Source organism: Mangifera indica, chromosome 9, assembly GCF_011075055.1.
Source record: "Mangifera indica cultivar Alphonso chromosome 9, CATAS_Mindica_2.1, whole genome shotgun sequence".
NCBI classification, from domain to species: domain Eukaryota; kingdom Viridiplantae; phylum Streptophyta; class Magnoliopsida; order Sapindales; family Anacardiaceae; genus Mangifera; species Mangifera indica.
In genome coordinates, this window is record NC_058145.1 from 4,789,451 (window position 1) to 4,808,705 (window position 19,255).

Consider the following 19,255-nt stretch of genomic DNA (forward strand, 5'->3'; position numbering starts at 1 on the left):
TCGTCTAAGAAGACGATTCCTTTTCTCAGATGGTGTCTCTCAGATGGCAAAGTGGTTAGGGTGGAGTTGAGGTAGGCTGTCAGAGGAAAAGGAACTATCAGGAGGGAAAGACAGTCGACGATGACGCTAGAGAGGATGATAGGATATTGAAACTAAACCCTATGGAGGAAATGTGATTTTTTAAAACTTGGTTTCGGGGAGAAAATGTTAGTTTTTAAACTTTTAGGGGGAAATGAGATAAATTTTTCAAGGTTAGGGTTCCATTAATTTTAACTGGCCATGGGTGGATAACGGGGGAAACTTTAGAAAATCAATATACTTTGGGTGAGAAATAGTCCTTTGACCAAAAAGAAAAAACTAAAAACTAGGCACCAATACAACCCTAACATAATGGCTTATACAAATTAATAAAATCCCTAAAATTAAACTTTTACATAGTGGTTAATCACCCTAAAATTTAGTTGTTACAGAGTTGTCAACATATTTTTTATTATCAGTAGTATAAAATATAAAATTTGAAAAAATTGCAAACTATAGGGTAAAAATCCTATGGCCAACTGTCAATTATATATATATATATATATTGGGAAAAAGAATATTTCCCATCTAACTTTTAACCCAATCTCAAACCCATACCCACGGGAGATGACAAACCCAAACTTCCACCCATAACTAAACTTTTGTTAATTTTTTCTGTTAAAAGAGGGGTAAAATAGTTATTTTATTTTTTATATGAAAAATTATAAAATTTATTACTTGTCGCTACCCCAAAGTATTATAAACTAATATTTCACCTTTATGTAAAATTTTTAAACTTTAAAAAGTAACATTTTCACCCCCAAACCTAGGGTTTTCATATTTTTCAAAACTCAACCACCTCTCATAACTTTCAAAAACAATAGTTTCAACCCCATTCTTCAACTTTGTCTTTCGATGTTATCTAGAACTCCTCCTTCTACTAGTGCGATGACAGTAATGCAATGAAGAAATCTCCATCTCCTTGTGACTTTATATGATGAAGAGACGAAGATCTCTTCAACGCACAACCTAGATGACGAAGGATGATGCTTTGTAATCCTTTGTCACTTGTCATGTTGTCCAGACGCGATGACAAAGGATGACAAAGTGTCACCCTTCATCTGAAGTGTCGTCTAGATCTAAGCGATGAAGGTTTTTTCTTCATTGTCCTTTATAGCCAGAGAAGGGAGATTGGTGGAAAACGTTGGTCATCGGTGGTGGCCAGAGAAGGAAGTAAACCCTAGGGGTGAAATCTAAACTTTTCAAACTTGAATGATGGGTTAAAGTGTTAGTTTTTAAAACCTTGAGAGGGGAAATGATAAAATTTTAAAGTTTATAGATAAAAAGATAATTTTACGTGTATCTCTAACTGAAAATTTGGATAGCAGTTTGGTCATGGGTGACAGTTTGGTTTTTCATCTCCCGTGGGTGTGACTTTGAAATTGAGCTAAAATTTGGGTGGGACATAGTCTTTATATATTTATATATATTTTTTCTTTTTTCCTCTTTTTACTTCTTCCTTCTATGCGACTTCCTCTCTGTCTTCCTTTTCTTTTCAGCCATTTTCCCCAACTTTTTTGGTGACTTCCTAACATCGATTTAGCTCCCTGATCATAAAACTTTGTCGATTCATCTTCTCACAATGACAATTCACCTTCACGGTAGCTTTCGTCGTGACTCTCAGACTTATCTACTATTTCCAATATCTATCTCCCCACAACCATTCCGATGTCTTTTTGTCTCCCCAACTTCTACCCAAGCTGATTTGACATCCCTATGGCTAATTTACTCCACCTAAGCTCTAATAGCGATGCTTCAGCTTCCCACCATTAATTTCCCTTTTCCAGTGACAATTAGACTTCTCCCTTGTCGATTTGCCTTTTGCAACCTTCTCTCTTGCCATTTTGCCTTCCGACCAACTGCCTAAATGTTGATTTGTCTTTCTTACCTTTTTTGGTCACCTCACTTGCTAGAATCGCATATTGCTTTCATACCAACATGTTAGGAATCCAATCACTCTCACTCAAACACAACAAGAAATTGAAGAAGTTTGATTTTATTAATAAAGGGTCAGGAATAAACTAATAATTTGATGATTCGAGACCTCCAAATTCTGCCCTTCTGAGCTATTGAAAACCTCCCAATTGTGGCTAATTTTTTTTTTAAAAAAAAATTAGTTTGTTTTGTTGGTTCGATTAATGCCATCAAAATTAAAGGAAGTTAAATAGATTTTTATTGATTCATCGAATTTATAAAATGTAGCAACTAAGTAATATCAATTCCGAAAAAGCCAAGAGATAACAAAAGTATCCCTCCATATTCTTTTGGAATCAATGAGATTTAATTAGTAGATTTCAGATATTTGTTGAGTCAATAAAACACATTTTAAGTTTTTTAAATTTCTAGTGTTTTTTTAAATCAACAAAATTAAGGTATGTTTTTATCCATTGTATCAAGTGGTTGTCACGAGCACCATCTTCTTGGAATTTGCTATACATGACGACTCACAAGACTTTATTGGTAGTACCATTAATGCTTAAACAGAAGTTATGCACATATAACTGTCAGTCGTCTGATCAGTTTTTCTTTTAGCATTGTGTTTTGATACAAGAACACAGTTGTAGACATGATTAAAGCCTTAATCTATATCAAAGTAATGTTCATTGAATTATATCCTCGCCATAGATGCATGAAAAAATCAAGGAGTTGCTATCTCTATCGAAACTTGAGAGTGGCAAGAGTTCAAAACAAGACATGGTTGACATCTCCAAATAAGTTGTTAGTTGTTTTTACCTTTTTTTTTTTTTTCTTACTCGCTTTTGTTTATATTGCTATTATAAGTCTTCACATAACTTACCCTATGTCACTTTTTTTCCTTTCAAATATTGTTCCTTTGAAAGGTCTCTAAGTAATTTCTGAAGTTTTTCAGTCCTAAGTTAAATTTTTAATTTTTTATCATTTTCTAGTTCAATACAACTAGGCTGCTCGCTAGTAATTCTATTGCAAATTTGTATAATTTATTTAAATATCTTTTTTCTATTTGTCGAGACTTAAATATTAATATTACACTCTTTCGTCATGACTTCTACTTTTAGGTTAAGTGGTAACTTACATGGTATTAAGGGCAAACTAACTTGTTGGTTTTCTGTTTAGCTCGGCCAATTATGATATTTAAATTATAAGAGTTGTATCTACATTGTGGTTATTTTGATTACTTTACCATCATTATTTCAATATCTGGCCAATTTTTGTTATTATTAATTGAAGTTTCTAGATCTTTTAAACATTGAGTTTCAGTGCACATGGATGATGTTGGCTTAATCTGAGCACTTCTTGTGATAGGAGACATGCGTCTTGGAGTCAACTGAAGATTGGGAAAGCCTCCCCAGCAGTAAATTTGAAAGCTGCTATATTAATGGAGTACATGGTTTGGTAGGGACATTCATATCATGTACAATAGTTTTAGCTGTTTTGGCCTTCTGATATTATGCTTGTCTTACACTGATGTATTTCTTCAGATATATATATATGTGTGCGGGTGTGTGCGCGTGTGTAATATGCACTAACAAGTTCTCAGTCTAGTTATACCAATTACCAATATCTTTTAAGCACTTCCGCTGTCTTATAGACAGAGATACTGTTTGGTTCCAGCAAACTGCCAGTTAACACACTTTAATCTTTTCTCTGAAGCAACAAACCACATGGTTATATTCAAACAATTCTTTGTTTACTCACTGCCAGTCCTTACATTCAACTGAGATAATGATAAAAAAATTTCAAGAGAAGAAACTGAAAAGAATATTCTGGCAAATTTGAGTGTCAGTACTCTCCCCAAAAGGCAAAAGCTTTCCCGAAATATCCTTCACAATAATCTTGCCTTTCTCTCCACGTACTCTCTCCCTTTTATTCTTTTTTTCTTCTAACTGTTTGTCATGTTTTTTGATATGAATCTGGGAAGAACCATATACCAAAAACTAACTATTGAGATTGGAAGCTCAAAGTTATATAAATTTACACTAAAAGCTCATATTTTCTAATATGGGATTCAAGTCTCATACCCTACACTTAGGATTTTAATATACTATCACGCTCCGCAAACTCGACATTCACACCAACGTTAAAATTGAGAGAAGTGATGATGACTCTGATACTAAATGATATGAACCTTGAAAGAACAATATCTCAAAAGTCAGTTATTGAGATTGAAAAGCTAAGGTTACATAAATCTCACACTAAAAACTCATACTTTCCAATATAGGATTTAAGCCTCATACCTTGCTCTTGAGATTCTAACACTTTCCCAATTAGCAAAAGCCATGTGGCGCACCTTAGGTGCTTATTAGAATCTTCTCAAATATTGTCTTTTCTATCAGACTTTGTTGGCTAGATACCTTCATCTCTCAATTGTAATGATCAAGGCTCTATTAGAAACCTTGACTAGAAATATGTAACCAAAACAAGATTAACTAGAGAAAGAAATTATTCAGATATCTTTTTGGCTGGTAAGACAAATCTATGAATAATTTCTTTCTCTAGTTAATCTTGTTTTGGTGTTTATATTATTGTTCAGAGTTATGCTTGTCTTCTTAGATTACTTGATAGTCCTTGTTCTATTTCTTTTTTTAGCCCTCCAATTTTGGGAAATTATCAAATCAATCTGTTCTTGTTGTGTTGTAAACTATAACAAAAATATGGTCCTGTGATATGTTATTATTTTTGTATTTACCATGTTATGTAATTGATGATTATTCTGAGTTGTGAACATCTCTTTGCTGAACATGGATTTGTTAAGGAAAAAGTCTACATGAGGAAAAAGGGAAAGAAGAGAGATGCAGAAGAGTTGGCACGTGGCAGAACTTCAAAGGAGCGACAGGCAGCAGACAAAGTAGCAAACAAACAAGAAATATCAAATTATAGACAGCCACAATTCGAGACCACTATAACTGTCAGTACTGAGGTGGCAACTGAAAAAGAGGTACAGGTAGTTAGAAGAGAGAATAAAAGAAATGAGGCAGAAGGAGAGAAGGGAGAGGAAAAATAGAAAAGAGAAGCAATGAAGGAGAGCCCAACCTTTCGAATGTTGGTGATAAAGTCCAGAGCTTAGAGTTTCTTTCACTTGTTTAGTTTGTTTGTTATATTATCACTATTGAGTCGGTTTGTAAGAGAAAACAGAAGTATAATCAAATTTCGTTGATATTAATATTATTAATGTTTCGGATACAGCCAAAAATCTTAATTTATCATTTTGTTTTAATTCAACTTTCATTACAACTATTACTATTTTATTGCTCTTGTATCTACTTTCGTCTAGCCATTGTGACAACACTATATACAATAACAGAGTAGCTTTTGAGTTGCTTACCAGAACTTGACACCAGGTACCTATCATTTGGTATCAGAACATGACTAGAATGAAAAGTCGGGTGGAAGGAATCAAAATAAAGATAGCAAGAATAAAAGAAAGAATAGAGGAAATGAGTCGACAGATGATTGGGATGAACAAGGACATGAATAATAGGATAGGAAGCGTAGAGGCCAACGTAGAATCCTTCCACGACTACCTTTGTAAGCTAAGGGATGCCATTATTGGAAAGGAAAATAGAGACAAAGGTAAGGCACCAATGGGGCAAGAAGCGTCTTCTTCTTTCTCACCACCCTCCCAAGAAGAGAATGCTTTTCCACCATTGAGAGACGAAGGTGTGTCAGGAGGAAAGGAGACCTCTTTAAGAGAAAGGCAAGAAAGAGACCCGACACGTGAATGTTAGGACAACCCTTACCAAGGACTTAATCTTCCCGTTTTCAATGGTGACAAAGCCTTAGAATGGATTTTCGATGTGAACAATATTTTGACGTTAACCACTTAAACAAAAAAGAACGCCTCACAACAGTAGGAGTATGTATAGAAGGTATTACACATGGGTGGTTGAAGTGGAGAGAAAAGCGAAGGGAATTTACTTGTTGGGAGGAGTTTAGGAATGTAGTGTTGAAACAGTTTAGAGCAAAACATGAAAGGACTCCATGAGAGAACCTTTTGACATTCCGACAAACAAATTTTGTTTAAGACTACCGATGTAAGTTCGAGTTACTGTCATTAGTAGTAGATGATATGTTTGAGGAAACCCTCACTGATCTGTTTATAAATGGTTTGACTGAGGAGGTCCAAGTGGAAACGAAGCTTTTTCATCCACGAGACTTGGAAAAGGCAATGCAGTGTGAGCTAGAGGTAGAGGAGAAGAATGAAATCATAAAGGAGAAAATGGGACCCCGACCTGTGAAAACCCAACCAAAATACCCAAGCATTCCCACATGTTACACCAACCCCATCATCTTAACCAATCCAACAAACCAAAGCCCAGTCCAAGCCCAAAGTCAGTTGGCTTCCAGCCCAAGCACCTATTTCCATCTAAACCCTAATAAAAATCATAGCCCAACCCATGATCGACCTAACCCGAAGCCAAGTAAATGCCCATTCTCTACTCCAAAATTGTAATGCCTTTCACCCAAATGCATCAACCATTAGGTCACCAATTAATTTTAGTATGTTAACTGCCACTAATTGATAAGATGGTAACTCATGAAAATTGTCTGATGAGGAGTATCAAACAAAAGTAGAAAAAGGATTATGTTTTTGTTACAATAAAAAGTTTGTTTCTGGACATAGATGTCACTACCGACAACTATAGATATTGATTGCTAGTAAAGATGAAACTGAGGAAAGGAACAAAGAGGAAGAAGAACCAGAGGTTGTAAAGGAGAGAGAGATAGAGGTTGCATTAAGTTCGAGCTCAGTGGTGGGAATCAACACTCTAAAAACCATGAAAGTGCTAGGGACAACAAATGACAAATAAGTAGTGGTACTTTTGGATGGTGGAGCCACCTATAATTTTATCTTAAAACGGTTAGTTGGCAAGCTTAACATTTTGGTGCAACCTATGAGATTTGCTATGGTACTAGGGGATAATATGAGGGTAAATAGACTAGGAAGATGCGAAGGTGTAGAGGTGTGTATTCAGGGGATTATGATTATTCAAAATTTTCTTCCATTTTAATTAAAAGGGGTTGATTGGCTTAGCAAATTGGATGAAGTAAAAATAAATTGGAATAACCAAACCATGAAATTCGTATGGGCAGGAAAACGAGTGGAATTAAAGGGGGATGTGTCGCTAACTTGTCTGGAAACTTTTTTTAAAACTATGATAAAGTCTATCTATAAGGGAGGAGAAACTTAATGGATAGAGCTAAGATCAACAAAGGAGGAGGGTGCTAGAGGGACTGATTATTCTACTCTTAAAGTGAGTGAATTGCTGGAAGAATTCAAGTCTTTATTCTCTGAACCCCATGACCTTCCACTGCAACGTTCAAGAGACCATGCCATACGTTTAATCAGTGAGGCTCAGCCACGAAATATTCGACCATATCATTATCCCTACTATCAAAAGGATGAAATTGAGAAAATTGTTCACGAAATGCTTACGACAAGGATAATCAGGCCTAGTGTCAGTTCATTCTCAAGTCCAGTAATCTTAGTCAGGACAAAAGATGGTGGGTGGCGTTTTTGCGTCAATTATAGGGCATTGAACAAGGTTATTATCCTTGACAAATTTCCTATCTCGATTATTGATAAGTTATTGGATGAATTGGTAGGAGTCGAGATCGTCAGCAAGCTTAACTTAAAGGTAGGTTACCATCAAGTACGTGTCTAAAAGGAGGATATAGAGAAGTTGACATTTCGTACGCACAAAGGGCATTACAAATTCCTTGTCATGCCCTTTGGCCTTTCGAACGCTCCAGCCACTTTTCAAAGTATGATGAATGAAATTTTCAGGCCTTATTTACATAAGTTCGTTTTGGTATTTTTTGACGACATACTCGTATACAACAAAAGTCTTTAGGATCATCTCAAGCATCTGAGGAAAGTCTGAAACTTTTGCAAGAACACAACTTTGTGATCAATAAAAAAAATGTTTTTTTGGGTGTAGGAGAATTGGGTACTTAGGACACATTGTATCCATAGAAGGAGTGGAAACTGACCGCAAGAAAATCAGAGACATGCAAAATTGGCCTGTACCGAAGGATTTGAGGGAACTGAGAGGATTCCTGGAGCTAACAAGGTATTACTAAAGATTTGTTAAAGGTAACAGAAGGATTGCAAGCCTTCTTATGAGTCTTCTAAAAAAGGCCAAATAACTATTTCCCACTCAAGGTATGCTGCAATCTCAAGTTTTCACCCTTTAACTATGGAAATACCAAATACCTATCCATGAGCAGTTAAAATTAACAGTGGTAAGGGTAAAATCATCATTTTCTCTATAATATTAAAAAATAAACTAAAATATAATCTATTTTTGCCCCTTAAACTTTGAAAACTGAAATTTTTTCCCCGCCTAAGTTTTAAAAAATGGCAGTTTCACCTTAGGGTTTCGCTTTGAAATCTCTGACGACATCTCTAGCTCTATTACGGACGGCCTCTCCCTCCCGAAGCATCTTCTCCTTCCAGTGATCTCTTTCCTCCTATTTGGATGCTTGATCGACGTCAGAGAAACCTTGAGAGATAAAGAACTTCGTCAAGGAAGATGAGACGATCGTTTTCTCAAACGAAGACGATAGCTTCATCTTTATCTAGAAAGATAAAGTTCTTCGTCTTTCCAGATAAAGACAAAGCTGTCGTCTTCGTCTAGGATAATGATCGTCTCGTCTTTCTCAACGAAGTTTTTCGTCTCCCAAGGTTTTGCTAGATATTTCAAAACAAAACCATAGGGTGAAACTCCCATTTTTTAAAACTTAAGCTAGGGAAAATTTTAGTGATAAAAGTTTAGGAGGGCAAAAAGAGATAAAATTTTCAGGCGTTAGAGTTCTGTTAAATTTAACCGGCCATGGGTGTATGTTTGATATTTCCATAGTTAAAGGGTGGAAACTTGAGATTGCAGCATACCTTGGGTAGGAAATAATCGTTTGGCCTCTAAAAAATAATGCTTTCAAGTGGGACGCAGAAGCACCAAAAGCTTTCAAAAAGCTAAAAAATGCCATGATTTCTATACCTGTTTTAGCCATGCCAAACTTCTCTGAAGAGTTTGTGGTAGAGACCAATGCCTCAAGAAGTGGTTTAAGTATGGTGCTCATGCAAGAAGGGTGACCCATAACATTCTTAAGCAAGGCTTTATCATTATAGAATCAAAGAAAGTCGATATACGAGAGAGAGTTGATGGCTATTGTGTTGGCTCTTCAAAGAGGGAGGCATTATCTCTTAGGAAGACATTTCAAGGTAAGGACTAACTAGAAGAGTCTGTGTTTTCTCATAGAATAATGTGTAATTGGCAATGAACAACAAAAATAAGTGGTTAAGATGTTAAGATTCGACTTCGAAATTGTATACAAGCTTGGATGCAAGAACAAGGCAGCAGATGTTTTTTTCCAAAAAACCGTAATTAAACAAAGAAATTAGAGCAATCTCAATGGGGCTAGTGGCAGAAATTGAAGATATTCAGTAGAAGGCATTATGGGATGAAAAACTCCAACAGCTTATTCAAGGAATTCTAAGTCAGTAGCCTGAGCATCAAGGTTACTCACTTAGAAATGGTAACCTCTTATACAGAGGACGCATCATCCTACCAAAAGGATCTAAACTCATCCCACGATTCATCCAAGAATTTCATGCCTCTTTATATGAGGGGCATTCTGGATTTTTCAAGACTTATATAAGAGTAAAATCAATTTTGTTTTAGGAAGGAATGAAGAAGGATATAAAGAAGTTTATGGTGGAATGTGGCATGTGTCAAAGGGTGAAATATGAAGCAACCTCTCCGACAGGATTACTTCAACCATTACTAATTTTGACAAATATATGGGAAGATCTTTCAATGGATTTTATTACAGGGCTGCCGAAGATTAAGGGTATAGACACGATACTGGTGGTGATCGATCGCCTCACAAAGCATAGTTATTTTCTTGTCATTCAACATCGATACACAGCCAAAGAGATCACTGAAGTCTTTGTGAAAGAAGTAGTGCGCTTTCATAGCTTTTCGAATACCATTGTAACTAATAGGGATCACATCTTTATGAGTCATTTCTAGTTAGAATTATTTAAAGCGGTAGGAACCACTTTAAAGTTTAGTTCGACATACCATCCTTAAAACGGATAGGCAAACCGAGGTTATCAATCGAAGTCTCGAAGATTTTCTCCACTGCTTTTGCCTAAGACAACCAAAAAAATGGACCACATGGTTAGTATAGGCTGAGTACTGGTATAATACGTCTTTCTATAGTGCGACAGGGATGACTCCTTTTAAGGCAGTGTACGATAAGGAACCACCACCACTCCTTAGACTGGTAGAAGAGAACTCGAAGATTGAAGAAGTGAACGATTTGATCAAAGAGAGAAACTTGGTGCTAGATCAATTGAAGGATAATTTGAATAAGGCGCAATCTAGAATGAAAAAGAACGTAGGCAAGCATCGTAGGGATATCGAATTCAACATAGGGGATTATGTGTTTCTTAAGTTCTAGCCGTACTGTTTCCACTCATTGGCGTCACGACTAAACAAGAAACTGAGTCCTCTATATTATGGGCCTTATGAAATAATAGAAAGAATCGGAAAGGTGGCATATAAATTGAAACTGCCTGAAACTGCACAAATCCACCTCTTTTTCCATATCTCACAGCTTAAAAAACAAGTGGGATCTAAAACAGTCTACCATGATCTACCAAATTGCTTAAATGAAGAAGTTGAATTAGAAGCACAACCTGAAGGAGTAGCAGCTCACAAATACAATCGGCAAGGATAATTGGAGTTGTTAATTAAGTGGAAGAAATTGTCTGCTTGTGAAAATTCTTGGGAGCTTTATACAAAACTCAAACAACTTTTTCCAACATTGCACCTTGAGGGCAAGGTGCCACTTGATGAGGAGAGTAATGTTAGGGAAAGAGTCTACGTGAGGAAAAAAGGAAAGAAGAGAGATGCAGAAGAGTTGGCACGCGGTAGAACTTCAGAGGAGCAACAAGCAGTAGACAAACAAGAAATATCAAATTGCAGACAACCACAATTCAGGACCACTATGACTGTCAATACTGAGGTGGCAGCTGAAAAAGAGTTACAAGCAATTGGAAGAGAGAATAAAAGAAAGGAGGCAAGAGGAGAGAAGGGAGATGAAAAATAGAAAAGAGAAGTAGAGAATGAGAGCCCAGCCTCTCGAATGTTGGTGATAGAGTCTAGAGCTTAGAGTTTCTTTCACTTGTTTAGTTTGTCTAATTATATTATCACTATTGAGTTGGTTTGTAAGAGAAAACAGAAGTATATTCAGATTCCGTTGATATTAATATTATTAGTGTTTCAGATACACTCAGAAATCTCAATTTATCATTATGTTTTAATATAACTTTCCTTACAAACTATTACTGTTTTATTGATCTTGTATCTGCCTTCGTCTAGCCATTGTGACAACAACATATACAACAACAAAGTAACTTCCGAGCCACTTACCAGAACTTGGCACCAGGTACCTATCAAGATTATATGCAACCCATTGAGAGCTTACCTTTCCATGAAATTGTCTGCTTTTAAGAATGTCAAGAAACTTCAATTGGTAAGGAATCAAAGAATAACAATTATCATGAAAAAACTTACGCAGACACTCCTGCTTTTTTTTTTTTTTTTTGCCAAGAGAATATCATTTCGTGTACTGCTTAGTATAGTTAACAGAAAATGCAGCTTAATATAATTTAAGGGGGCTTTGGATTGGCTTGGTCTGCAGCTTCATTTGGCTTGTTATTTTGATTACTAAGACAAGCCAGCTTGAAGTCAAGTTCAGCCATCGCTTAGTGAAATAAATTATGAAGGTCGATTGGTGAAATAAATTATTAATTGTCCTACAAATTAAGGTTGTAAGCACTGTTTCCCAGCTGGATAGATAATTTGACGTTTGTATTGATCAACCCTAGCCATATTTTCTGTAATTACTTAAAAAGATATGACCATTTTTTACCATAGGCCAATGGTTGATTCCCCCAAAAAAAAAAATTGTGACAAATAAGGCAATGACTAGAAAATATATGAGCAACCTTTTACAGTATTGATTAGAGATTGTTCCAAGTTGAAAGGTCATTTTGAATTTCCTGAGCAGTCTTTCCAGTATTGATGAAAGATTGTTTAAATGCATATTTTATAGTAATAGAAGATACAATAGAAGCATACATGGATGAGGCCTTGGGAAATCAGTTCTCCTTTGGTTCTGTTTGAGGTGCTATTAATATTTAAGATAAAACTGAAGTGGAACCTGAGAGTGACAGTCTTAGTGTTTTCCCTTATTTGAGGACCCTTTTCTAATGTCCTTATCTCCCATTCAGTGTTTTTGTTTCTTGAGCTGTCTTGGACATGTCTAGATCTACTATAGCTTGTAAAATCTTCTTCAATCAATTTGATCAATTTAAATTTTCTTGAGTTTCTTATTAAAATGAAAAAAATAAAATAAAGTGTAGCCACAACCCGCTTCTGCTATTTAGCTTCATAAAACTTAAGTGAATTGCCAATGAGTCAACCAAGCAAGAGCAATAGTTCCATTCTGTCAAGATTTTTTGTTTCCAACTAATGGAAGGAGCTTAACTTTCCTGCCACAATTGGACTGGTTGTGATTTGAACATTTATGAGACTTGCTAAATATGTATGCCATATGACTTCTCAATTGCTTTGGCCTTAATTGGAGATCCAAGAAGAAGGATTCAAGTAGATCTTCTGGAATTCTACAATATCCTCAGATGTAGTTGTTGCAGCAGGAGTGGCGGTACCCTATTGCCATCGATGCATGATACATCAATACTGTGAGCAGTTCCCCTCTTTTCTGAAAAAGAATAGGGAATGATTGGATTCAAACACTGACAGATCAAACTTCAGGTGCAGAAAACTGTTTGCCATTTCCATGTCTACCTTAATCTGTTAAAACTTGTGGCTGGGATCGATCCTTTATGTACATGTAATTTTTGTAATTGCTATCTGCAAACTTTCAAATCCTATTCCAAGAATTAAAGGACAAATATTCTCACACAAACAGTTTTTTTCCATATGATTGATTTTGGAGTATTACTTGGAAAGTTCGTAATTTGAGTTCATCGTCTGTCTTTTTAGGTATAACCAAGCCCAGGAGTATGGTGATCATATCAACCTCCATGACTGGTACAATTCTTTCAAATCAACAGTTATTTTCCCAATAAATAAAGGGAAAAAAAATCAAAGCAATCCCCATTACAGAAGAAAAGAAAAGAAATGAATGAACCTAAGAAACAGAGCGAAGCTTCACCGCAGTATCCTTTGTTATATACTATTATTATTATTATTATTATTATTATTATTTTGTTTTGGGATATTTCAACATGAATAGGGTGCAAATTTTCAACCATCTTTTCAATCTTGATGCAAGGTAAAGAATTGGATTCCCTAGAATTGTTCTGCATTACTTTTCTGTCCCTTGTTTGATCTTCTGTGCCCACAATCCTTTACCTCTGCTGTGTTTACTGAGCTCCAAGCTTCATGACTCTCAACACTGCTTATTAAACTAATGGGGTTCCTTTTCAAGTATACATTAGAAATTGCTCTATCTTTTAACCTTGTGTCTTATGGAAATCAGAACCTTTCATTCTGCAGAGCGGTTACAGAACTCCAGATTACAGGGCTCATTCGGATGCCTACCAAAAGACGGCCAGATTATGTGCAGAGAGTGGCATTTGGCTTATGGGATATCTAACAATTCACATGGTCCACTCCTTTATTTAACCCTTGAAACCTCTTTTTTTTTTTTTTTCTAATTCTGCAAAAATGTAACTGTTTTAACATTAATCTATGAAAACATAAATTTCAAATATTCGCTAAGGTCTGCCAAATTAAATGTTAAGTCACAATGGATTTCTTATAACATGTTGACCATAATGTGTTGTTTGAATTTCTGCCTTTTTTATACCTCAATATGCTTCAACCAAAGAAAATTGAACTTTACCATTGAAATATCGAAGGCTTCATTTGTCTCTGGTTTTTTTAATTTCTTCTTCTAAAAATTACAAGCTAAATAGATGTATTGAAATCACTTGAGTAAGGTTTTTTTTTTTTTCTTTTTTTTTTATTAACAAAAGTTCGGATTTCAAAATTGTAAAATCTCTGGTTTTATTTCTTGTGAGACATAAAATAAAGGGACTTTTTTTTTTTTTTAATAGTTGCTTTTATTTGTATCCAAGCAAAGCGCCAATCAGCTGTCCTTGTTTTCAATGCTACACAACGTTTCCGTTCTCCATGAACCTGCTTCTTGAAAATATGAGAGAGGATTAACAGGAGCAACAAAGACCAAGTTGAGGATTCATTTATCTCCACCAAAGGCTTACTATTATGAGATAAAATGATTAAAAAAAATAGATTGATGTATGTTTTCTAAAGTAGGGTGATGAGATTTAGAGATTTTGTAGAACAAATGTGAGATTCATATATCCTTAGAGGACATGTGTGGAACATAGAGATTGAGAGATTGAGAGATTTAGATGTCACCTATGAAAACATGACTTTTCTCATAAATGTGGAGATATGTTTTCTAGAAGGATGTTGTGAAGAGCATTTATAACTTAAGTTATGCACCCATGGAGAAGTGTTACATTCATAAAAAGAATATATCGTTCACTATTTGCATTTATAGAGATGTCTTATGAGAGAGAGTTTGTAGATAGCATCCACAAAGTGATTCCTCGACAAGTTCATACATATTGTGAAATGTGAAAACATAAAAGCTTGAGTCATATAGTCAAAGTATCAAATCCTTTTTTGAGTCTAGTCCAATTGACATAGAAATTAATAATTGGAAAGATTAATATTTAAGTAGATACTTTCACTATTGAGATTAAAAGATATACATGCAACACATTCTGTGTCATTAGAGGTAGGGTATAGATGAAACCTAGTGACAAGAGAGATCGAGTTTAGGCATGCGACAAAGATTAAGGAAAATGGAAATTGAAAATTGTTTGATTGTAGGATAGATGTTCCTACTTACTAAATGTTTTCTTACTCACTATTTTATATTTGATTTTTAAGATGAGAGATGAATTGGCAACTCCATGGTGACATGTCAGCTCAGAACGAGGCATGAGGGAGATTTATTTTTTACATTATAATGTTAATTTATGACTATATTGGTTTTGCACACGCACTTTACATGGTTTGATTGGATTTCTATGTTATGACACTTTAGGATTATTTTTCTACATGATTTTTATGATGAGGGCATTTTGGTGATTTAAAGATAATGTTTGTTTAGTTGCCATATAATGCATTGATTAAGTCATGTATAAGTAACACTTTCCTCTAAAGGGTATGATTTCTAGAGGGGTTGTTATAGTTTGGTATTAGAATAAAGATTTGGAAAACCCAAGTGTCTAAGTTTGATTGTGTGTGTATTAAAATAGAATTTAAGTCCGTCATACTACATTGACCGTCTTCACGTGTCAACCACTGTAAGTGAATTTTAAATAACTGCATAGAATGACTAATTATGAGATAATTGAATTATGGTTTTTAAATGATCATGATGAGGAGATCCAAAAGATTAAATAAAGATGGTCTAGTTGTAAAAAGGCCCATGATTTCGGGGACTTTGAACCCAACCTCACAAATTGGAATGATTACCACTGATATGAAAAATTTGATTTAAGAAATATGGAGTAAGGCAATGCTCTAGGACATGTTACTAAGCTGAAAGAGGCATCGTTGACATAGGATGCATTGAAGGTATTTCAATAAAGAGAAAGATAACATTTACAATGATCAGATTTACCTATATCTAGTGTATGGGTTATCGAGTATGCATCAAACCATTAGATTTTTAGGCACGACTAATCTTATAGTGGTCGAGGAGTGGCTTAAGGTAGTGGAGAGTGTCATGTCTCTTTTCGTGATGATAAATGTTAAGAAGATCAGATATGCCAATTACCTTCTCTAAGTAGATACCAGAGTATGGTAGAGGATGACCACCATAGAAGTAAATGTGGCAAGATTGAGTTAGACAGAGTTTCAAAGATTATTTGACGCTAAGTATAAGACAACAAACATTATATACCTATGTGCATAGGAGTTCATTAATTTGAAGCAAGGATCAAACAATGTGAAAGTGCATGTTGTAGGGTTTAGAGCTTCATTAACTGGCAATGTAACAAAATTAAAAATTTATAAAAACCATACAATCCTAACCAAGACATTCGTTTTAAAACATATTTATCATGAACAACTATAGGATATTCTAGGGTTTATACCTACGTTGGTGGCTCTTTCAAGTCTTCCAACCCTCATGAGGTAGCACCTTGGTATACATGTAAAGCACAAACATGAGAGCTTGTCTAGGAAGAAGGCTATTAGGACTTTTTTTCTAGCATGTTCATGGGAAGAGAGAATTTCAAGAAACCCTAGTGGTAACTCAGGTTTTCTTCAATATGTATGTGCTTTGTATTTTTTAAACTTCTATATTAAGTCTAACTCATGCTTTGTATTTATAGATTTGTGCAGGTATCTAAGTCCCAATGGAATTCCATCTAAACTTAACTTCATCAACATATATGTATAGGTGGCACACAAGTGTACCACCCAACACATATTAAATTATGCACAGCTGGACACAGAAACATGTCATTTGGCATGTCACATGCATTGCACGATTGGAGAAGGTTTGTCTAGTCATGCCATGTATTGGCCTTACATAACTAAACCAAAAGGTGGTCCAGTCATGCCATGCAACTTAATTTTGCATAGTGCCAAATGGCATTGTACATACCAAGTCAAACTTGATAAAAGTACAGTAAACTAGATTCTCTTTCTCCCTAAACACCAAGCTTTTTAAATGCGTGTGACCTATAAGTTTTTTATATAATTGGTATTATTTGAATTCAGATTAAATTCAAACACAGGCCAAGATTAGCTTCTAGCGAAGTATCAAAGCCATCTAGACATTAGAGTGTTAGCAAACATCTCATAAGCTTTTACAATATCATAGTTATAAGCAATTTAATCCTTTCATCAACTGATATCTTTCAAGGTTGAGACATAAAAATGTATCTATCTCAGTAGTTCCTTGGTATGAACTAATACACATTAATGACTAATATGGATTAGACTACATCTTTATTCCATTATAGCCATAGATTCAAATAGTAATAAATGTCATTTAGTATTCTCATATGGGATATATTTTCCTATGCTTAAGAGTGATGAATCTTTTATTGATTAACTATAATCTCTATGTATCTTATGATCTGGATGTATATTACCTTTATGATACCCTAATTATGATGGTATGTTAGATAGTGTCTAACTTTACTGATCCTTACATGAGACAGTCTCTTGGCCTCAAGTCATAAGATCACATATACCTATGGTTTTTAAAAGATTTATTCCATAGACACTAGAATAACCATCCATATGAATTTCCTTTGGCAGGGTCGGTCTAGTGAACACGTCTACAATATGCACTCATGTGTTATACTAAACTATCTACAAATAGTTTTGATATGTGAGAACTATCTTCACCTTTTAGTGGGATCGTTCAACACTATAATAATCTCATCATCATTACATCTACCATTGTTGATTGTAATATTAAGATTACAAATGTTTTTAAAATGACCACTTAATGCGTGCATAAGATTCTCACAATTAGTCATTCGATCCCCTCATCATAATTCTACTAATTTAAGGGCATGTTATTCATAAATCATATAAAAAGGCACACATATGAATTGAATAATAATTAATCATTATTAATTAATGAAATAGAATTACATCGACAAATGTCAAGTCAATTGGCTTTAGGACATCTTCCTTAACAATCTCTCACTTACACTATACCCAATCAGTCATATTATCTAAGTATATGTTTGCTTTATTATTGTTGCAATTGTGCTTAATCAGCTCAGAGATACTTAGAATCACTCCAAGTTCAGTAGCGAACTTATTAATCCATATAACCTCTTTTGTCGTTTTAGAAAAGACAATATACTCTAACTTTATCATAGAATCAACCATTATACTTTGCTTAAAGCTTTTCTATCTAATTGCACCACTATTTAAACAAAACACAAACCCTAATTGGGATTTAAAATCATCACGATTAATTTGAAAACTAGCATCACTATAGCTTTTAATAGTGAGTTCAGTATCCCTTCTATAAATCAAGAACGCATCTTTAGCCCTTTTTAGGTATTTTAGGATTTTCTTAACAACTATATAGTATTTTTTACCTAGATCAGATTGATATCTAATATAAACATTCAAGACATATAAGACATTAGCTCTTGTACATAGTATGGCATATATGATCAATTTTGTAGTTGAGTTATATAGGATCCTAATCATCTTATCTCTCCTAAATTGTGAAGATGGACACATCTCTTTCAAAAGATACATGCCATGGGATATGGGCATAAATCTTTTCTTAGATTTCTCTATAAAGAATCTTGTTAACACATTATCTATATAAATGTTTTAACTTAGGCCCAATAGTTTATATTCTATATCTTAGTAAATTTTATAGAGAAGCACTTGGATAACCAATCCTTTATCGATTGTAAGTTTGGTATATCATTTTCATTAATGAAGTTATCATCGACATATAATGCTAGAAATGCAATCATCTCCTATTGACCTTCATATACACACACAACTCATCTTCATTTTTTATAAAACATGATCAACTTCATCAAAATGAATATTTAAGATTTTATAAGCCTATTTAAGCTTATAAATGGGTTTTTACAGCTTACATACTTTATTTGTTTGTCTAACAAAAATGAAATCATCGAGCTATGCCATATAGACATCCTATACAATGTTACTATTTATAAAGGTAGTCTTAACATCTATATGAAAGATTTTATAGTCATAGTACACAGTTATAGTAAGCATAATCCTAATAGACTAAAAGACAACAACTTGTGAAAAGATTTCATCATAACCAATGTCATATTTTTGAGTGAAACCTCTGGCAACCAATCACGTTTTATAAGTATGCACCAAGTTACACCCTACAGTTTTTACCCTTTTAGGTATAACTACTAGAGTCTATGCTTGGTTTGGGTACATGGAGTATATTTTAGATTTCATGGTATCTAACTATTTCTCATAATTTGGACTCGAGATGACATTACTGTAAGTCTTTGGCTTGTTATCAGAGATGATAGTACGTTGTCATGCTGAATCATAAGAAAACCAAATTTTTTGGCTCA